Source organism: Megalops cyprinoides, chromosome 4 (genome assembly GCF_013368585.1).
Source record: "Megalops cyprinoides isolate fMegCyp1 chromosome 4, fMegCyp1.pri, whole genome shotgun sequence".
NCBI lineage: Eukaryota > Metazoa > Chordata > Actinopteri > Elopiformes > Megalopidae > Megalops > Megalops cyprinoides.
Genome location: NC_050586.1, coordinates 37,114,507 through 37,134,509, shown reverse-complemented (window position 1 = coordinate 37,134,509; position 20,003 = coordinate 37,114,507).

The window sequence follows — 20,003 nt, the reverse complement described above, 5'->3', positions numbered from 1 at the left end:
ATAAAAATGCAAAAGAACAAACAAAAAATGCAGCACTTTAAATTTGCTAGAAGGAGAAAGAGTTCTGTTATAATTCAAGGGCCATTCTGAGCTGAGAACTTTTAAAACTCCAGTCATCTCAACAGCCAAGCTGTCATTCCTTCAGACTCATAAGTGGGGCATTATTTGAATTGCATTGAATTGAAAACACAAGGTCATCTGCCATGCGGATTGAGCCGGGAATAAGAACACAAAGGACAATCGCATATAAATGTAACTGGCTTATCATTAGCCATGAGTCAAATCATTTGAAAAAAATCTAAATGCAAATAAAGTGGTTAACTGGGGGAGAAGGGGGGGAGAGGGAGGAGGGGGGTATTTTTTTCAAACTAAAAGGTTTCATTTCCATTTTTTCTTGCCTCAGCTTTATTTATAAATGTCGTGCCCTATAAATATCCTGTTATTTTCTTATAGCCAAGCAGCCTCTTAACAAATCATCTCATTAATATGTAAATTTTCAGTCAATCGGTCTTCTCTCTGACAGCACAGTGAAATCCTGCTGCACTGTGTAACCAGCTCTGACCCACCGTCCACTACTTATCATAAAAGATGTCAGTTTAGAAAAATAATGGGAAATATACTGCCGCTGATGGGACCACTTTCTGGTCACTCTCCATTGAATTGTCTCTCAAATTGGAGATTTATATACTTAAATGGCTCAACTCTGCCCCATAAACAATACATTTTAAGTGGGGCCCATTTGCTGCTGCGGGCGAGGCTTATGTTGCTTGATGTTGCATTCCATACGTGAGGAAAATAGTCATAAATCAAAATATGGTCCTTTTATTGAGGAAATGTTTTTTTTTTCCACCAAATTGGGAACAACCTAGTCAATTTATTAGTTAGAAATCCAGGCATACCTCCTAATGGCTACTTTGAATCTAATTTCTTATTGATGGGCTTCACTTTTTTAAAATTGTGCATCCATCAATCAGATTCATGAGGGATTATTCTAAGACTTTTCCTCCAGACCTCTGAAAGAATTTACCTACAGTGGAATGACCACAAACTAATTATTGAAATTCCATAAGAAACAATAGTTACCGCCAGGCATTTTTAGGAATTGTAGGCGTGTAGCGTCACCAAGCTTTGTTGTAGTGTGTCATCCTCCTCTTATTTGTGTGGTTTTATTGTAGGGTGTGCTCTACTGCATTTACGCAGAGAAGCATGTACACACTAATTATCACAGTATTGTGTAAGGAGTTGATGCACATCTGAACGTGATCATTTGTGTCCTGTATGTACCATGTTTCATGTAACTTTATTATATACACTGTGTTGTCTTCCATTGCATTGTCTTCCAAGTCACAAAATGTGGTGTGATTCACTCTAAACAAGCACTGACTCACCTGTCCCCTAAACCCCGACCACCCCAATCTAAATGGACACACTCTTTCCATAGGCTGGGGAACAGGATCTGAGGGTAGCGGTCAACAATAGTGATGATAACCACCTGACCATGCACCCCATTATGTCCCAATCTGATTGCACAGCATGGGATAGGGCTTTTGAAGCGGTTCAACATGGTCAAGGTGCCTCTTCAAACAACATAACCACACTACAGCAGAGTGGAAGAAAGAAGAGAGGTGGAAGAGTGAGACAATTATTCTCACAGATATATTTTCATCTCTACTGTCTTAATGGCATTTTCACCTCCATTTTCACCTCATATCAAAATGCTCTCATTGTTCTTTCAACACAAGGCATTGGGATTTCATGATCAAACCATTACTATTGACTAAAAAGCTTCAAAGTCCAAGTCCTCCCAAGGGAGCAGATACTGTATATGACAAGGGAAGCTCTGAGGACTGTGCCTGACTGTGGCATAGTAGCAACAGAACTGACACTGACATCAGACAGCTGCAGTCCCCATAAGAGGCCTAGCTGTAAACTAATGCAAAACGAACGTTATATAACTGGATACGGGCATCTGGTTTGGATCCACGGGTTCAGACAGTTAGCACATACTGGTTCTAACAGTATGGTAAAATAGTAATGAAAAGGGCTTCTAACCCAAAAGGCTGCCAGTTTGATTCTGCTGCGAAGCACTTCTGTTGAACCCCTGGGCAAGGTACTTCACCCGAATTGCCTCAGTAAACATTCAGCTGTGTGGATAACATAAAAATAAGTCGTGTCAGTCGCTGTGGACAGGAAGATCTTGTAACCAACTGCAGTGTAATGTGAATGTAATGTAATGTGCTGCTGTGAATATTTTATATCTGCAACATTGCTATATGATACATGCTATTCTCCTTCTCCTAATCTACAGTTGTGGTTTAAAAAATGAGCACAAGTCAATCAAGTGATATCAGAAGAGGAAAGCTGACTATTAAAACAGTAAGACAAAGAAGCAGAGCTAAAATTAGTGGTAAAGTAAAGAACAGACAAGCAACACAGGAGCAAATATGGGCTCGTCATTAACATCAAAACAAGGTGGATACAGTCATTAGTTAATTTTCAAATTGTTTAATTAGCTCTTGCAAATGTAATTACACTCAGCACACAGCTGCACCGCACCGTAGTCCGATATCGCTAATCCATGACTGAAGGAAGCTACAGCTACAAACCATTTACACAGCTTCTTTGTGTAAAAAAAAAATAAAGCACTGCATGTCTCAGCAATGTTTTCTTTCTTGGCCTTGCCTAATGTATATCCTGTATCCTTTTACCCAACTGCACTGCTGCGGACCCCTCTGTATGTCTGCTGTAGCTGTATATGTTAGTTCTCAGTTATTAGGTCTGACTGAGGGCTGCTTTCATGTTGATTTGTATTTCCTGTCATTTCTATTCATTTTATGTCCTTTGCAATAGAAACGTGCAGATGGAGAGGTGCTTGAGTCAATGAAATGTTAAAAATGCAAAAGCAAAATGCAAAATTTCTCCACATATTTTGTTCATTTGTGCCTTGCAGTGATACAGATTATTACAAGGTAATTAAAATTAATTTGTTAGGCACAGGGTTAGGGTTAATGAAAAGTTATAGGGCAAAGAGAAAAGAAACAGCTAATTAATCTTAGTTAGTAGAGACACTTTCCCTAAATTTGCTAAGGGCCAACAAAAGTAAGTACAAGAAAAACATTTATTTCGCAGAGAATTCATAGCAAATAGCCATTAAGAAATGAAGACAAAGTCAATCCAGACAAAGTCAATTAAAAACTCAATCAAGCCTAATTAATTGGGCTCAGTTGCATCACTGTTTGAGCAGCCTGCAAGAAAAGAGTTGGAATAAATTCCCATATTTATAATAATAGCAATTAACAACAACAAAAACAACAACAACAAAATGCACTTGCCAAAACTGACTTTTAGTTTCCTCTCCAACAGCTAGCAGACATTGGTTTCTTAATATGCAAACAGCATTACACTAAAAAAGGAGAAGGCTGGAATATGATTTTCCTTTTAGCCATTTGGCGACAAATTCAGGGGGAATATCCGCCTCAGCATAAACATGAACTCGCATCCATTGTCTGGAGTCTTCTAAATGTCCAGATACCTGCTGAGCCCAGCACGACCACTTACTTTTCACAAAACCAACCTCATTTCAAAGTTCTGTCTGGGCTATCAACCACTAGGCTGAGAAACTAAGCAACAGGTTTTGCCAGAAAAGTTTGGGGTGAAGAAACAGTTTCCCATGATACATTGTGATGTTCCTTCCAGCAGGAACAAGGAAGGGAATGGAAAAAGGCATAAAATGAGAGTACATCTAAAACATCATTGCTAATCCATCTAAAACACCTATTTTTATCACATGTCTGTTCTTACAGTTCATAATTGGCATTTATGATAATATATTATATTGTTTATGATTTTAACTAACCATGCATGATGTGGTTCAGAGCAGACAAACAAAAAACAATAGTCTCCTCTGCTTTTTGAAATCTGTCAGCATGAATATACACACCTGCTCAAATACTGAATAACTCACACACACGCTTCAGCAGTGGCAATCGTTTGTCTTGTTTTGGCGTGAACTTCGGTCATTATCTGTGCTCCAAGGTAAACTACAGGCGCCATTAAATAAATAAAAACACTGTCTCCTAATCTGCGGAGTTCCTATTTTTTCCCTAAATTATCCGTGTTGGTTGACAGGCTAGTAATGGAAAAATCACACCAAGCAAATGGTTCCCCTAATAACAATAAATCCCCTGTAAAATTACAAGGGGTACCGAACGCTTCCTTGCATCTATTTTGTCATGAATTCTAATTACGCTGGCGGAAACCCGAGAAGGCTGGGTCATCGCAGTGGGACTGCTGAGTTTTGATGGATAATGCAGCGTGGGGTCGGGCCCGTACCTCCAGTGTCCCCTCTCTTCTCAAATTAATGACCGTCCCACCTACCCTAATCGTATGGCCCCGGTCATATCCCCCTCCTGATTTCAATTTAACGGAGGCATGGAAAATAGGAGAGATCACTCATTTATCTTGTAATAGCTAGATAATAGATCCATCACAACGAAACATCTGCACATATTCAGCAACCCCCCCCCCCCCCCCCCCCACCACCACCACCACCAATGCTGAACACTTCTTCTCCCCTCCCCCCTGCTACCAACTACAATACAGGATCAATACTGTATGGCCCAACCAGGTTTTCTATTACATAGACACCTTGTGGTGTGGATATTGTGTTCATTGTCTTGTACAGTTTTTGTACCAAAGAAAATACATTTCCTTTGTAATACAGTATATACAGGTATTGGATGACATATGATATGGTAAAGGTATGATATACAGGATGTAGCAGAAAGGCTGAATAAATAGACATCATATTCAGGAACACAGCATAAAAAGTAGAAAATTAAGACTAAGGAAAAACTTGAACTGTATTATTATTGTTCATCATCATTCTCAATAATAATACTGTTGTTGCAACTACCACTGTAGTTGGAAGCATCACAAGCACCTCTGACTCTAAATGAAACATGTTCATACCATATACTCATACAAAATATTCTATTCATATTGCATATTCTGTCATTCTTTCTTACAGCCTTTTACAGTGTTTTTGTCATTTTAACTGGAACAATTAAGGTGCTCAAGAGTACCTCTGTGAGGTTTGAACAAATTACCCTCTGGTTAGCCCAGTGCCCTATATACTACCCTTCTCCAACAGAAGAGTCAGAAAATAAATGCAACATGCAACACATTATATGCTTAAATACAAATAGTAGAAATACAGAAATGCAGTACATTTATTCAAAAGTGTGAAAACTCACTCTTGCAGCAAGAGTGTAGCTCTGTAACAAAACAACTTTGAGTTTTTAGTAATTGCATGCTTAAAAAAAATGCCGGATAGAAGAGGATAAACTAAAAACATAGATCTAAAGCTGTAGCGTTTCGCTTCGCATGCAGGTGCAATACACAGAATGTTTGAGAAAGTGCATTCCTCATCAAAGCCTTACAAAAATAGGCTGTGTGTTTGGTATGGAGCTTTCTGCATGCATTTCGAAATATTCATATAGCCTACATATAGCCTAACACTGATACCTTCCTTTTTACCAAAGGAAATAATTCACTACAAGGTCAAATGCAAAATTTGTGATATAATTATAAAAGCCCTGTGGATAAAATTTACATTATCAAATCCAAAAATTTGGTAGGTGAAGGTGGTGGGCACTGCTTGGTAGAAAGAGGGCCATTTGAACACCCCTACAATGTGAAAATTCCTCATTCAGCAGTGTTAATTAATGCATGTGATGGATCTTTTTTTCAGAATTGGGTGTCCCAGTCCTCCACTATGTGTATGAACCAGCACTTTTCTGCCTGTTTCTGTGTGATATGGGCAGGCTCTTACACAATAATAAATATCATGCACTACGCTTCTCATTTGTTGCCTTTGTTAATATAACTTGGTTATATTTTACAGAGCATTTATGCCAGAATATCACTACTTAGGACTGGGTAAACTTGTTGCATTTTCTTTTCTATAAGTTAGTATAGTGCAGATGAAAGCCACATTTTGTTCCTCTGGTTACTGTAAGTCTAACAATGATTTGAGTTCTAACAGCTGTGAAGGTTTCGGTTATTCAACTTACCCGGCCTTTCTGACTTTGTGAATGACATAATGAGGGTTTAATGCAGATGAAGCCTTCAGCAAAAAAAAAAAAAAAAAACATTTATGTTTGTTATTATTTAGCATTATTACTATTTTATTTACTTTGATAGATGCAATGACTTTTTTGTTCCTAACATCTGAGTACAGGCCAGATATCTGTTTGAAATCACAAATCTAGCACATATCTGTTTCAATAAATCCACGTTTCCCTCATTTCAGTAATATGTAAGACAGCTCATGATTCTCTTAAATGAAACCATGAACTCAAAACAATACCCTTCAACATACCAATATTGTTATTACGTAGATCGTGTTCTCGAATTAACTATTACCTATGTTGTTGATCACGTGAACGATAAGGAATTTACAGGGATGCTGTAAATGTTCTGTCCATCGTTGAGGCGATCCTGTGGTTTGTATCATTATTTCAATGTGCATACCGTATTAGAATTACTGCGTCCCATGGCGAAAACAGCTGTCACCGTGCTTCCATAAAAGGGAAAAAATGCATTACAGGTGTTCTGTGCTATCAAACCGGCTCGACTCTCTCCTGTCAGCTCTTGCTAAACTGACAAGGCTTACAAAAACAGCTCGCATTCCTTCTCCTCTTCCCGACTGGTACACAAAGCAGCCATTGCTTGGGTTTTTCCAACCTCACCTTCTCGTTCACCGCTGATACGTCCGCAGGTAGCCAGTCCAGCTGTTTCTGCTACCTTCACTCTTCATTTCAGAGTGCACCAGATTCACGGGCCCCGTCTGACCGGCGTTGTTTTCCTAAGAGAGGAAAAATGTAGTTAATGCTACATTTTCCCTCTCTTGGTAGCGTACTTTCGTCGACATGCAAAGCGTAATGATGTTAAATATTGGACATCCAGTCATAATTGTGTGAGGGGTTGCGTGTGTGTGTTTTACAGGGAAAAAAAAATCTTAATTATCTGTATGAAATTGCATAGCACTGTTCACTTGGCAATTTCTTAAATAAAATAAGAATCTGTTAATGCGACCTGATAGCACATAATTATTTTTTCGTGTACAATCAGGATGGCTAATTGAAGGTCTTGCATTTAGCACTTAGCCTAATGCTCGAAAACCACAGTGTCCTCTGAGTCGCCAGTCAACCCCTTTCAAGCAATTAACGAGAAGGAGTGAACTATCGTACCTATTCACTCTGCGCCAGTGGTTAATGAACGTTTCTAAATGGCCATGACCAGGTGTTAAAGAAGGCTAATTTGTGAGTCATTATTATAGCGCTGGTCTCAAGTGGCGGGGCCTGCCTTCACCTCCGGGAACGAGACAAGTCGCTTTTGTCTTTCCTGTGTTTACCTTTCACATTTCACAGCAAACAAACCATGTGATGTCCTGAATGGCCCAGCGGTGCATTATTTCTAATTAAATACCCGTAGACGTGTGCCATTAGCAAGATCCGCGGTAGACCTCTCCAGAGAAGCTTCACCCACCCCCTTTACTAAGTTACCATTGATTATTCATAAGCATCTGATTTTTGTCCTTTGTTGAGACACAAAGGGATGAACAAATTTTCATTTTGGAAACAGAATATATAGTGCAAAAGCCTTTTATGCAAATGCCAAGAGGCATTTAGTAATAAATCAATAAGGAATGAACAACCAGCATGCAGATTACAGAGAATATAATACACAGCCAATTGTGTTTTTAACCTTACTTGTTATTGTGTTACTTGATACTGTGTGTTACTGTTACTCATTTTCACTTGACACCGCCAAGAGAGAGAGAGAGAAACCAAAACAAAATTCTGAGCCTGTAATATTCACTGAAGATATCTGCAGGACATTAATACTTTGTAGTACTGTATTCTTCGCAGCAACAGCCTCTATTGATACAGCTTTGACAGATAGTGTGTGTGCATTATATGCCATCAGGTTGTTAACATCGTTATATATAGTCACATTATCCAAACATTAATACTGGGTGAGTTATTAGAGGTTCAGCGTAAATTCCAGTTGCTGACATTGAGCACATAGGAACATTATATTATATTGTTAAAAGCACAAACACAGTAACAGAAGACAGCAAACAATTAACCATAACCCTTCCAATTAAGCGTGAATGGTGGGGGACAGTTTTAAAAACATAATTTTTAGAGAACCATCGCATAAGCTTTTATATCACAGTGGCTTCAGTGCCTTTATATGAGAATATTTAGGTTCATCCTAACATTGCTGTTGCTTCTCTTTTAAACCCATCAAGCTTAATCTTTGTCAAGTGCTTTTGCCAGAGGTTGTCGATTTTGAGATAAATTATGAACACCAAGGTAATGTAGGCTAATGGGTTTGAAATGTCCATTACATTTGCAGGCCATCTATTGATTATATATTTGGAAATTTCAGAATAGAACGTGGTTGGGTGGGAAAATAAGGTGCAGAAAATGCTTGGATAGGGGTCCCCCATGTGTCCAATAAGTAGTACTACATCAAAAGAGTTCACCAGGATTTTGATAGAAGGGTCAACGATCAAGTTCACCTAAATATCCATGAAATTACTTAATAGAAGAATATTCAATTGATAGAACATATTCAATCAATTCTTTGCACCTTTGATAACAGTAGAACGTTCTGATAACTGCAGTAAACTGCTTGTACTTTCCTCAAAACTTTCACAGTGATTTCGGTCATATTTTCCTCATGATCTTGAACAAGAGTGCAAGTGTAAACACAACCAAAGGCTTCAGTCCATAAATGGAACAATATTAGAAAACAATATTTAGCTTTACTCCACAAACACCATTACAAATATTGCGTTTGATGTTTTAAAAAACTGCATGAATGTTAAACAGTGGCTTCAAACAGCTACAGCAAAATCCTTTCCATTTGCAATGCTTTACACATTGCAACAGGTAACATTCCAGTCTCTGTCCCCATGGTGTGTTAATGATGACTCCAATACTTTGGGACTTCACTCTGCCCTGAGCTGTAGTGTTTTAGACTTATGGCTCCCTTGGCCAGTGTCATGATAAGAACTGTAAAGAGCTCTCAGATGTGGGACAGCACCCTCAGGACGAAGGCTAGGATTAGCTGGCATGGATTCTTGTGGGCCACAGCACAGCTAGTAAGATACAATGGATCCTTCTATCACGTGAAAAAGAGCAACTTTATTCTTTTTCAGCCGTACAGACACATCAATGAATAACACAATTTTCCTATGACTAAAGCACTTAATGCGTGCCGGATTTGTGCAGGTACATGAAAAACAGAAACAAAAGCTGATCGGGAGTACAGCTCTATACGTCACAGTGAAATGCAGTGTTCTGCTCTCGTAACTACCTTGCCACCTTGAATTGTTAGGGGCCTGTGAACAACGAATTGAGTCACTCATTAAGTTTGTACTAGATATCAAATGGCTTGCAGGAATGTTTCCACTGATGTGTCCTTCAGTATCATTAGTTCCCATCTTTTCAATAAAGTTGTGTCATTTAGTTATTAATTAGTTATTTGATAAATTGATTTCTACACCTCTAGCACCCTGTCCTCCTCACCCCCTCAGTACAGTGAGGCATCTCTGGTCAGATGCTTGGTCTCCACTGGTCTTTATGTGATACATGTTACATTTCTTCACAGTGAATATGCTCTAACATTCACAAGCTTCTCTCTGCCTGTGCTAAGAACAGACTTTTATATTTAGTCTGTCCTCTGGTAGAAATGAAGCCAGCAGTACTAAACCTCAATAAGCTGTACACTGATCTGTACCATCAGTCCTTAAGGCTCCTATTCCAAGATGAATTGCAGATTTTAATTTCCTTTTAACTGAACTTTGTTAGATGTGATCAATCCCACACCTGCCTAGCCTATGTATTCTTCTCCTGTAATATTCAGATTTTCAGATGCATTTTTTAAAATGGCACAGAGTGTATGTAGGACTGTTCTGTCACCACTGTTGCATTACAGCTAAGGTATACAGGTAATGGAAAGTCCACTCATAAAGAATTTTCATTTTGATAAACAGTAACAACATCGTTGTTACAGTGAACCAGGATGGACCAAGGCTATCAGGTTTTCATTGCCATTTATTTCAAGTGAAAAAGAGGGGAATCAGCAAAAGAAATAACTTTCTTGCAAATTTCTTCTGGTTCAATCATTTTCATGGTTACGCTTAGTCATGCCTGCACTCAGGACAAATACTTGTCTGTTTTTCTCTTTCTGCCACTCTCAGCTATGCTGCAACAGAAATGTGATTTTGCTTTGTAAGACATAATTGGAATGGGGAGTCATTGGATGTATCATGCATCTATAATCACTTGATTTTAAGATGGAAACAAAAAGGTATTAAAATGGCGACGAGACCCAGCTCGATCAACAAGTGTATTGGTATCAGTGGTGACATTTGGGTTTGTTCCAGCATAGCTTCTGCTCCTACGTATGGTGGGGGACAGGCCATTCCGGGTGTAGCTGGGCTTGAGGGCTGAACGTTTGGTCTTCTTGTAAGGAGCAGATGGACAATGTGATCAAACTTGTGGGCAGTGACTCATCCTCTGAGTTCCTCTGCCTCGAAGAGACCAGGGAAAAACAAAACAAACCACTAAATCTCAACCAAGCATTCTATCTGAGAGAAAAGATGGCGACAGCTATACAGTTCACATTAATTCCCAGTACGGTATTTTAATTTCCTTTTACCTGAACTTTGTTAGAGGTAATAAATCCCTCAGCTGCCAATGAACATGTTTTTTTTTTTCATCTGAGCTTTGGCTACATGTTTGCTTTAGGAAAGTAAGTCATTCCTTTGTAGAAAAATGCATGGTAACAATCATAGATTTCATCATTTAAGTTAAGCATTGCCCCTCAGATTTCCTCTGCACTTTCTGACAGTGCAAACCCACATCCAGTTTTTCTCAGCCTAGGAATCAAAGCTATCCCATTCTGCTGGGTAACTGTGGAAATGAGAGCCTCCAGGCCTCCTGTTGGACTCTGTCCTAGAAGAGGAGAGGCTAAGCAAATATTTGCAGGCCAGCCAATGAGTTTGGCCCCCAAGGTCAGAACCGGGGCCTTTCGGAATTGATTTTATAACTTCTATTTGAGCAGTCTGACCTGACTGGGCAATAATGAGCAATAATGAGCTCCATCATGATGTCAAACACGCATTAATGGCACTTGAGAGGGTCACAGTGTTGAGGAGTTCTAATTTAAATAATATGATCTGGACCATGATCCAAATTTTAAATATTTGCTGCAATATTGTGATAAAGTGAGCTTGATGGCTCAAAGTAAACACTGCTCCCATGAATTATAATTATTGTCAAAACCTAATGCTTGATTCAAAGACTGTTAAGCCATTGATATTGCTATATACTGTGCTTCCATTATCAGTCAGAAGATACAGAAAACATCTTTCCTTTGTATTTCCTTCCATCCCCTCAAAAAATTCTTTGCAAAATTCACACTTGATTTGTAATTAGACATGTGAATTGCCTGCATATGTTCGTTCCTGTATTACAGTCATTGGATTCTATCAGTGGTTACATACAAAGAAATATTAACATTGTTATTGTATTCATATAATTCACAAACTAAAATAAAGACAGTCCTAGAAGAAGAATAAAACTCCTTTCATGAGTAGACATTAGTCTACTTAGGGCAGTAACTACCCTTGGAATTTAAACATTGCATACCTCTGAATTTGGCTAAAACTCTTTATTGGAAGCATACTTAAGTGTGCACTTTGCTAACTTCAGATGTATCTCTTCAGATTGAAGATTATTATAGAAATATATCAATGTAAAGATTCCCATGGAAGTTACCAGAATTGGGGACCTTCTGTAAGGGGAACTTGTTTTATCTATGGAACTTTAAAAACAGCCACGGTCATTATGCAGAATAACAGCAACAGCTCCCATTGTACAGTGGATGATTTTATTCCAGGGCTTACAGGGTGAGGGCTTCCACCTCAAACTGCTGATTGGCTAATGTTTGTCACATTTAATTGCATAGCAATTCATAGCAAATGTGTCTGTGAAGTCTGGCACAAAGTGTCTGGGTGCTTTAGTATTAACCATTCTTACTCAAAATTCAACTAGGCAACTAACCAAGTGATTTAACAGTATATTCCATCATCCATACTATAAACAACATTCTTCAATTAACTGTTGAATATAATAAGCATCTTCCCAGGTCCACCTCAAAGGCTGATATCATCTGGGGGGTACTTCTTATTTTGATTAGAGCTGGACGGCTGAAACTCTTCATGATTTGGTAACTAATTTAGGCTCCTTTAGGGGGCAGAGAACACCTGCTGAGAGGTAATCACCAGCTCATCAAAGCTCCTCTGGCAATGGCTGTCACTTGCACAGTTTCAGCATTAAAACAGCACCTTGTCCTGTAGTAATCCCGGGGCGGATGGTAATAAAATAAAAGTCAAATCCTGACCTTTGGAGTCTCGGACCAGAGGTCACTGTGGAAACTGTTCGACGCCAATGACCTGGCAATCTACCCGGGCGCACGGCGCGCTGGATTCTGCGCCGCCCTCCCCCCCGATAAGACAGACAGAGACAAACAGCGCGTGGCTGCAGCCCAGAAAACCGTTTTCTCACACGAGTCTGGGAGCACAGCGTCCTGATATTAAATCACAGAGGGCTGCATAACACCCCATTCGTTCCTGCGCGGTTTCTGATTAGACGCGATCAGTGTCAGCCAGCGGGGGACCCGGAGCTCAGGAGACCGTGCGGACGCGCACAGAACCAAGGAGACCGGTGGCCTGTGGGGAGGAGGGAGGGGTTGAGACGTGACGGAGGGCCCTCCGCCACCACTTACCGCTACTCCCAGCAACCGAGCTCCCCCGCCCCGGCGGCTAATCGCGACAGGAGCGCATCAGGGTCCCGCCGTGTGTGCAGCGCCCCCGTTGCGCGGCAGTTTGATTCATTAATCGATATTCACGGGCCGAACTTCGTGACTCATTGGGTCCTGTGTCCATTGCACCGTGCCCCGGTGCCACTGAGGCTTTACTGGGTCACTGAAGACCTCCTGCCCTAGTTCTGTGGCGCATGGTGTGTCCTGACACCTCTTTGCCTTGCAGCAGGAGACGGAATTCAAATTGTCGCTTCGCAGAGGGGAGGAAAACAGCCAGATGATCCGTGACTAACTGCTGGAGTAAAAGGAAAATAATTGACCAGTCCACTGGTTTACTTAGTTCTAGATTCAATGCAACTACAGCACGCATTGCCCTTAATATAGGGGTAAAAACTTAAGGAGGTGTTAATCTTTCTTTGATACTTATATAATTTTTTAAAAAGTTAAAGAAAAAAAAAGTTAATGAATGAAAACATTTGCTCAGTCTATTTTTTGATATTCAAAGTTGACAAAAGAACACATAGATAGATTGAACCTAGTAGCCTTTTGTAGAATACTGTTTTAAATCACTTATTTGTTGGATGAGGTTGAAGGCTGATGAAAAAAGTGATCACGACAATGAAATATGGGATTATTTACATCTGTTAAGAATTCCCAAAGACTGCATATGCTTTTCCAATTATGGACAGCTCTCAATGGCGTTTTTTTTATTATCTTTTCCTTATGTCTGTTGTCTCACAGCACAGCACAAATTGACTGTCCACCATCAAGCCCATTCAGGAAACTTACCTCTCTCCACTGTACCAGGGTTTTTCAAACCTGAGGCAGTACACCTGGACTGACACTCTGCTGTATCATCACTTTTCTGAACTGTGTACTGATTGTTGGTAACATCCAGTGTTGATTCTGTTTTATGAATTGTCAGACAAATCACATAATTGTGAATGATGCTGGACACTGTTGTGTTTGTGCTTTTGTAGTAGATGTTACACTTTATACCTCACTTTACACTTACATTTAAAGTCCTGAAGTAAATCAGTAATGATTGTTGGTGAATTTGACTGTTAGTCTTGTGGCTGTGTTTGTACTCACAGCATGCATTGTGAATGCTGTAATAAGCTTAGATGTGTCATTTCCTTTGGTGTTCATCTGGAAGAGAAACAAACAAGAAGTAAAATCATTCTGATGAGTGTAGGCAAATGTTTGGACTGGTGGAACACAGGCTAAGACAGCAACATTTGTTCATCTGAATTCAAGCCTGTGTCAACACATTCGCAGGACACAGTTAAAGATGGGCAGTAATACTGGTGTTCCCATGCCAAACATGAAATGACAAGGATGGTAACCTACACTGACATTGCATGTACACTGAGGCCGCTGGGGAATTCATGTAATTCAATGTCCGGCATGTTAACTTTCATCTCTGCCACTTCATATCATTCTCTGTGTTCTATTTGATACATCTCAGGTTAAATAAGGTTAACTGCCTGATCAGATGCCCTACACCACTATGTTCAGTGGTCATCTGAACATGACTCCTGTCTTGTCCCAAACTATTACATCGAATTTCACTAACCCATTTCTTGCCAATGAAGTAAATGATCTCTCTTAAGGCCACTTTTGTCGAAAAGAGCTGATTTGGTGTTTTCACTTGCAGGTGTTAGGGACAAAAATTCCTAATACTTGTGTCCACATCCAGAATGCAATCAACTGTGCTCACAGTTGTGCTCTCAAATGGTCACTTTTGTGCTTTTTTACATTGGTTTGACAAGTAAATCTGTTTGGTGGTCACACAGTCACCCCTTATGCAACTAGATTAACTGTGTTAATCTAAACATCAATCAATGACTACAGGGATACACTGAATTTTTTGCTGTTTTGACAGGCGCATATCTGACACCTGTCAGCTAAACACTGTGAACTGATGTACTACACGGAATTAATGATTGCACCACAGCTTTTCACGGGTCATTTTGTTCAAGAAAATAAGCACGTTACATGATGACATTTATGATATTAGTCTTGCTTGTATGTGTAAGAATGAGTTTACATTAAATATAAATCTGTCACTTAAATTTCATATATACCCACAGTTATGATGTTTTATATTTGCTATCTATTGTCCTTAAAAATGATTTTACTATCAATAGTGATGTACAGTAAACAAATATGAAAATTCATAACAGTTACAAAAAGTCCATGGATTCCCTTTCTCAGGCACATATACTGTACAGTATATGTCTGTGCACTTCATTTAAACATGCTGCAGCAGCTGCACATGCACTAACACTAAGTGATTATTACAGTAAGTACTTATTACAATTGAAATGTGTTGTAATTTGACAGTTACCAAACTTAAATAGATACTTTCAAGGCTGCAGTTGCTTTTGTATAACCCCATTTGGAGCCTTTTCCCACCCAATGGTAAAATAAAAGTAGTGTCAACACTTTGGAGGAGCTACTTACAGACCCACTCCTTTTTTCACTACATCAATGACTGACATCACTCTAGAGTGGAGTGGGTCTGAGGCAATAGTCATAAGACTGCTCCATCATAGTCAAAAGCTGGCAAAACCTCTAAGCTTCACAGCATTTTCAAATATTGGTAAAACCTGCCCTCTAGTGTTCAAATAGATAATTTTTAAATCACTGCAACAGACAATTGGTTTAAACCAGTGATCTTCGAATGGGGTAAAACCCAATAGTAAAACTAATTGTTTACATGCATAACCTGCAGAAGCAAAGAAACATGCCTTGACTGGTTCCCTGTTTACACTGCACAACATGATGGAATAACGGAAAAGCTGAGAATACCTGTGGCTGACAAATAATATTAATCATTAATCCAAATATTCCAGTGCCATATTCCATCTGAGATAATAAGAAATAATGAGAAATAATTGTCAGTTTATCTCTGCTATGATGATCTAACAACTAGCATGTCTCATAAAATGATGTGAGGTCACCAGTGATTATAAAAGCCTGAATACTGTTTCTGGAAGCAAAAATATATGATCGCGCTGTTTTTATAGGACATTATGGGGTTGTTTGTTATAATTTTTTTATTTTGGCTGGCTTATCAAGTGCAGTATTCCTAATGACCAGGCCTAGGCATACTGTGAATATGTGACAATGTGTAATTTGTCTTAAAAGACATTAGCCTCTGCTAAATGGTTCTCCTATCTTTGCTATGGCTCTGTCACACTGGAGAAAGACAGACATATGTGAATGCTTGAGGTTAGGTGTATACCACCACATGCCCATTTCTGGCTAAGTTTTGCCTTGCATGAATTCACTAATTCACTTGTGTACATTTATGAGCCACACAGCTGACTTCACTAATTCACTTGTGTACATTTAAAAGCCACACAGCCGGCTTCACTAATTCACTCCAGCTTGAATTATGCATTGACTGCGCTGTATGTGGTCATGCAAGATGGAGAGACTTGTCTAGGGAGTCCTGGTCAGCAGCGGAGGAGTTCACTGGGAACACTCACGCCCCGAGGTGGAGACAGACAAAAAGAGCCCAGGGGGTCCATGCTGCCCGTCAAACAGAAGGCCCCTTCAATCCAAAGCGGGACAGCTTCCACCCTGGGCAATTGCACTTCCTTATTCTGTTCTCATTCTCATCGCCTGGTAGTTATGGAACAAAGACAAGCTAGGAAGTTGTGTTGAGTGAGTGTAACCCGGAAATAAAACTAAAACTGTTTGTTCATTCATTAGCAAGGGCTAATGTAGCAGATATCCAGATATGTCAACAAGCAATGAATATGCACACATAAAGAATACACTATTGTAAAGCTGCTCAGCAGTTTATATACTGTATACGCACAAATGCAACGAAGGGGCAAAACACAAATGATCTATTCATTCATAACTATGTAGACTGCAACTATACAGCTAATATAGAATTTATTTTCAAATGCAGTTACAAACCCAGATCAGAGAAGGGGTGCTTGCTTGCAAGCATTTTAAATATCTATTCCATGTCTGTGTGAAAACAGTATTCTTCATTAGCTCAGACAGGATCAGACAGGATCATACTTTCTGTAAGAAAGATAATAGCTATAGCACTAGCATTCTGCCAGTAAAAAAAATCACTTCCTAACACATTTAAAAAGTTCATGAATATCATCTCATGGAATGGTCAGCAACAATGAAACAAGCATGCTGTTAAGATACACTGTAGCCAAGGCCATTTACAGGCCACTACCAAGGGATAATCTGCTTCCTGTAGTGCATCACATTACATTATTGGCATTTAGCAGACGCTTGTATCCAGAGTGACTTACAATGTTATCCATTTACACAGCTGGTTATTTTACTGAGGCAACTGTGGGTTGAGTACCTTGCTAAGGGGTACAGCAGCAGTGCCCCAGTGGGGAATCGAACCAGCAACCTTTCGGTCACAAGGCCTGCTCCTTAACCATTACACTACACTGCCGCCCCGGTGCTGACACAGCCTATTGCACAACCCTGTCGCTCTTTCATCTGCAGACCTGATCCGTGCCTTCCACTGTACTTGACCTGGCACCGCTGTCACTCTTTGCCAGGTGGTAGACAGTGATACATCATGAGCTTTTTGTGCTTTTCACACAACATTCAAGTGTGGAGCTGCCACAGAGCTGTGCACCACTGCTATTAATTCAATTAAGTTTCATACGGCATTATTTCAAAGTCGCTTTGGTCTAGGTGGGTTATATGTTCAAAGGAAATCAACTGTTTCTGATTAAATCTATTTTCTATTGTTTTCTGTTGTTATTGAAGGATGACAGATTTCTCACACAAAATGTGCCATATTTAAAAGGCGTTTTATAATTCCTGTAATATTTTTCTGTGAGTCTAGCCGTGACTGGGACAGCATAGTTTCATTTATTGAATAAATCCAAGTTCATCTAGAGAATGTGAGTTTCCCTGGAAGACAGCCCCAAGGTCTGTCCTTCTGCCTGCATGAATCAGACATAAGGCAAAGGAGATGCCAGCCGCGCCCAAACCACTCTCTCGCTCCCATACTCCCTTAATGCCTACCAACGTCTAACCAGCACTCACCGTGTTAGTCACCCTGTCACAGTGTTCACATGATGAACACTGATCTGAGACCAGGGGATGAGGGGACAGCACTGGGACACACATGGATAATGAGGGGTGCTAGGTTAGATTTATTGTGATTTTTGTTTGTATTTCAGTGGACATTTAGTTTCAACTTTCCAGTACAACCTGAATAAATTGCTAAACATTATTTACTGGGTTAAATATATATATTAGCTGAAAGAAATTCTGTTGTATTTCCTTTATTCCTGATACTCATTTTCAGGAAGGGTAATATGAATGATCATGTGTACATACATGGTTAAAACTATCTGAAGCATCAGCAAATGGTTAAATATCCTAAAAATCACAAATCTTCATAGTGAGACATGCCTATGAACCCTCCATATGTCTGAAATGTATGGTAAGAGTAAGTTTAAAGGCACAACTCAATATTATATTATGAATACTAACAAAAAAATCTATCTTCATGTTCTGATTGAGATTTCAGAAATGACAAAAAATATTCACATATCTTTCTGTCAACTTTGTTCAGTTTTAACTGTTCAGGCATGGTTTTGTTCAGCAGCAGTGTTTTGACATCCTTAAGAGAATTATGATGCTCATTCAGACAGTTCTGTTGGAAATATTGTCATGATTGAATACTTGGGAAATAATACACAGTTCATTACTACAGTAAGATCTTTGTAAAGTTGTATTAGGGATCCTACCAAAAGATAATAGCAATAAAAGCAAGCCAAACATGTTTTTTATTATAAGCTTGACTGGAGTAATTACTCTTTATGACACTGTTTACAGTTAGACCAGAGCAGAATTCAATTCTCTTTCTTTAACTTATAAATCATTGCATTTTAATTGCTTAGTTCTCATGAATATGGTTTACTTTAAATGTAAACACAAACAAGGTAAAGAAAGTGTATTTCATGGATACTATCTCGGTTTGTCTTTAGAAATCATCTGTTTAAAGTACCAGCCATATGCATGCATGTTTCAATGTGAAAAGCCAACATTTGTTGGTTTAAATTTTTTAACATTAATAAGAAGCCTGCAGAGATGTCTTCTTTGTGGCTTTTAGCGAGTTGCATTAAATATTTATTAGAAAACTGCATAATGAATTGTGGCATTTTGTGGACTTCCAGAATGAAGCACAAGGAAATGGTGACACGATTGTTCAATACAGCTATGCGTATACAAGTTAACTTCATGTGGCTTTTCTTTGCTTAATGTTATGTGGCAATTCTGATTGTGCAGGTCTACACACATTATTGTTCTATTTCCCAAATGAGTAAATAAAAACGTCAAAGGATTTACTGGCAAAAACATAGCTGGGGGTTGTAAATGCAGAGGTGAGGTCCACACAGCTCTATGGTTTAAATGCAGAGCACATTCTCACATCATATTCATCATATTTGATTGTCTAGTTTCACCATGAATCACAATCCCCAGATTCCCTATATATTTTCCTCAGTTTCTGCTGATGACATTACTGTACTATCTTTACAGCAATTAAGTTACATTATTTCCAACCTATATAATAATTCTCCTGCTATGTTTTTTTTTTTTTTTTTGCTGTTTGAAATACAGTATGGTCTTCTTTCTTGTATGTTGCCCTGTATACTGGCTGAGCCCAGTTCAAATCTAGTTGTTTGTGTGAAGTTATAGATTTTGTTCTGGGTCCTCTGCTTCCTCCCACAGTACACTGTCTTGATGAAATGGGTGCCCCTACAGTATGGCTGATTTTTTTATTTTGATTCTATACGTTACAATACATACGACATATGTAGGAAAGTATTATAAACGATAAATCTGTGCACACTATCAGCAGACCATGATGAAGAAACCATGTTTAAGGTGCCATGTAGGCTGCAGTAGTTCTACAATAGATTCTTAGTATTTTGGTCATTGTTTAAAGACTGGATGGATACATATTGACTGTCAATTTTTTTGGTAACCTGATATTTTTCTGATATTTTTTACCAGTCATATTTTCAAATAATTTTATTTAAATTTGTAATAATTCCCTGTGCTGCGGGCACTGGTTGGCGGGT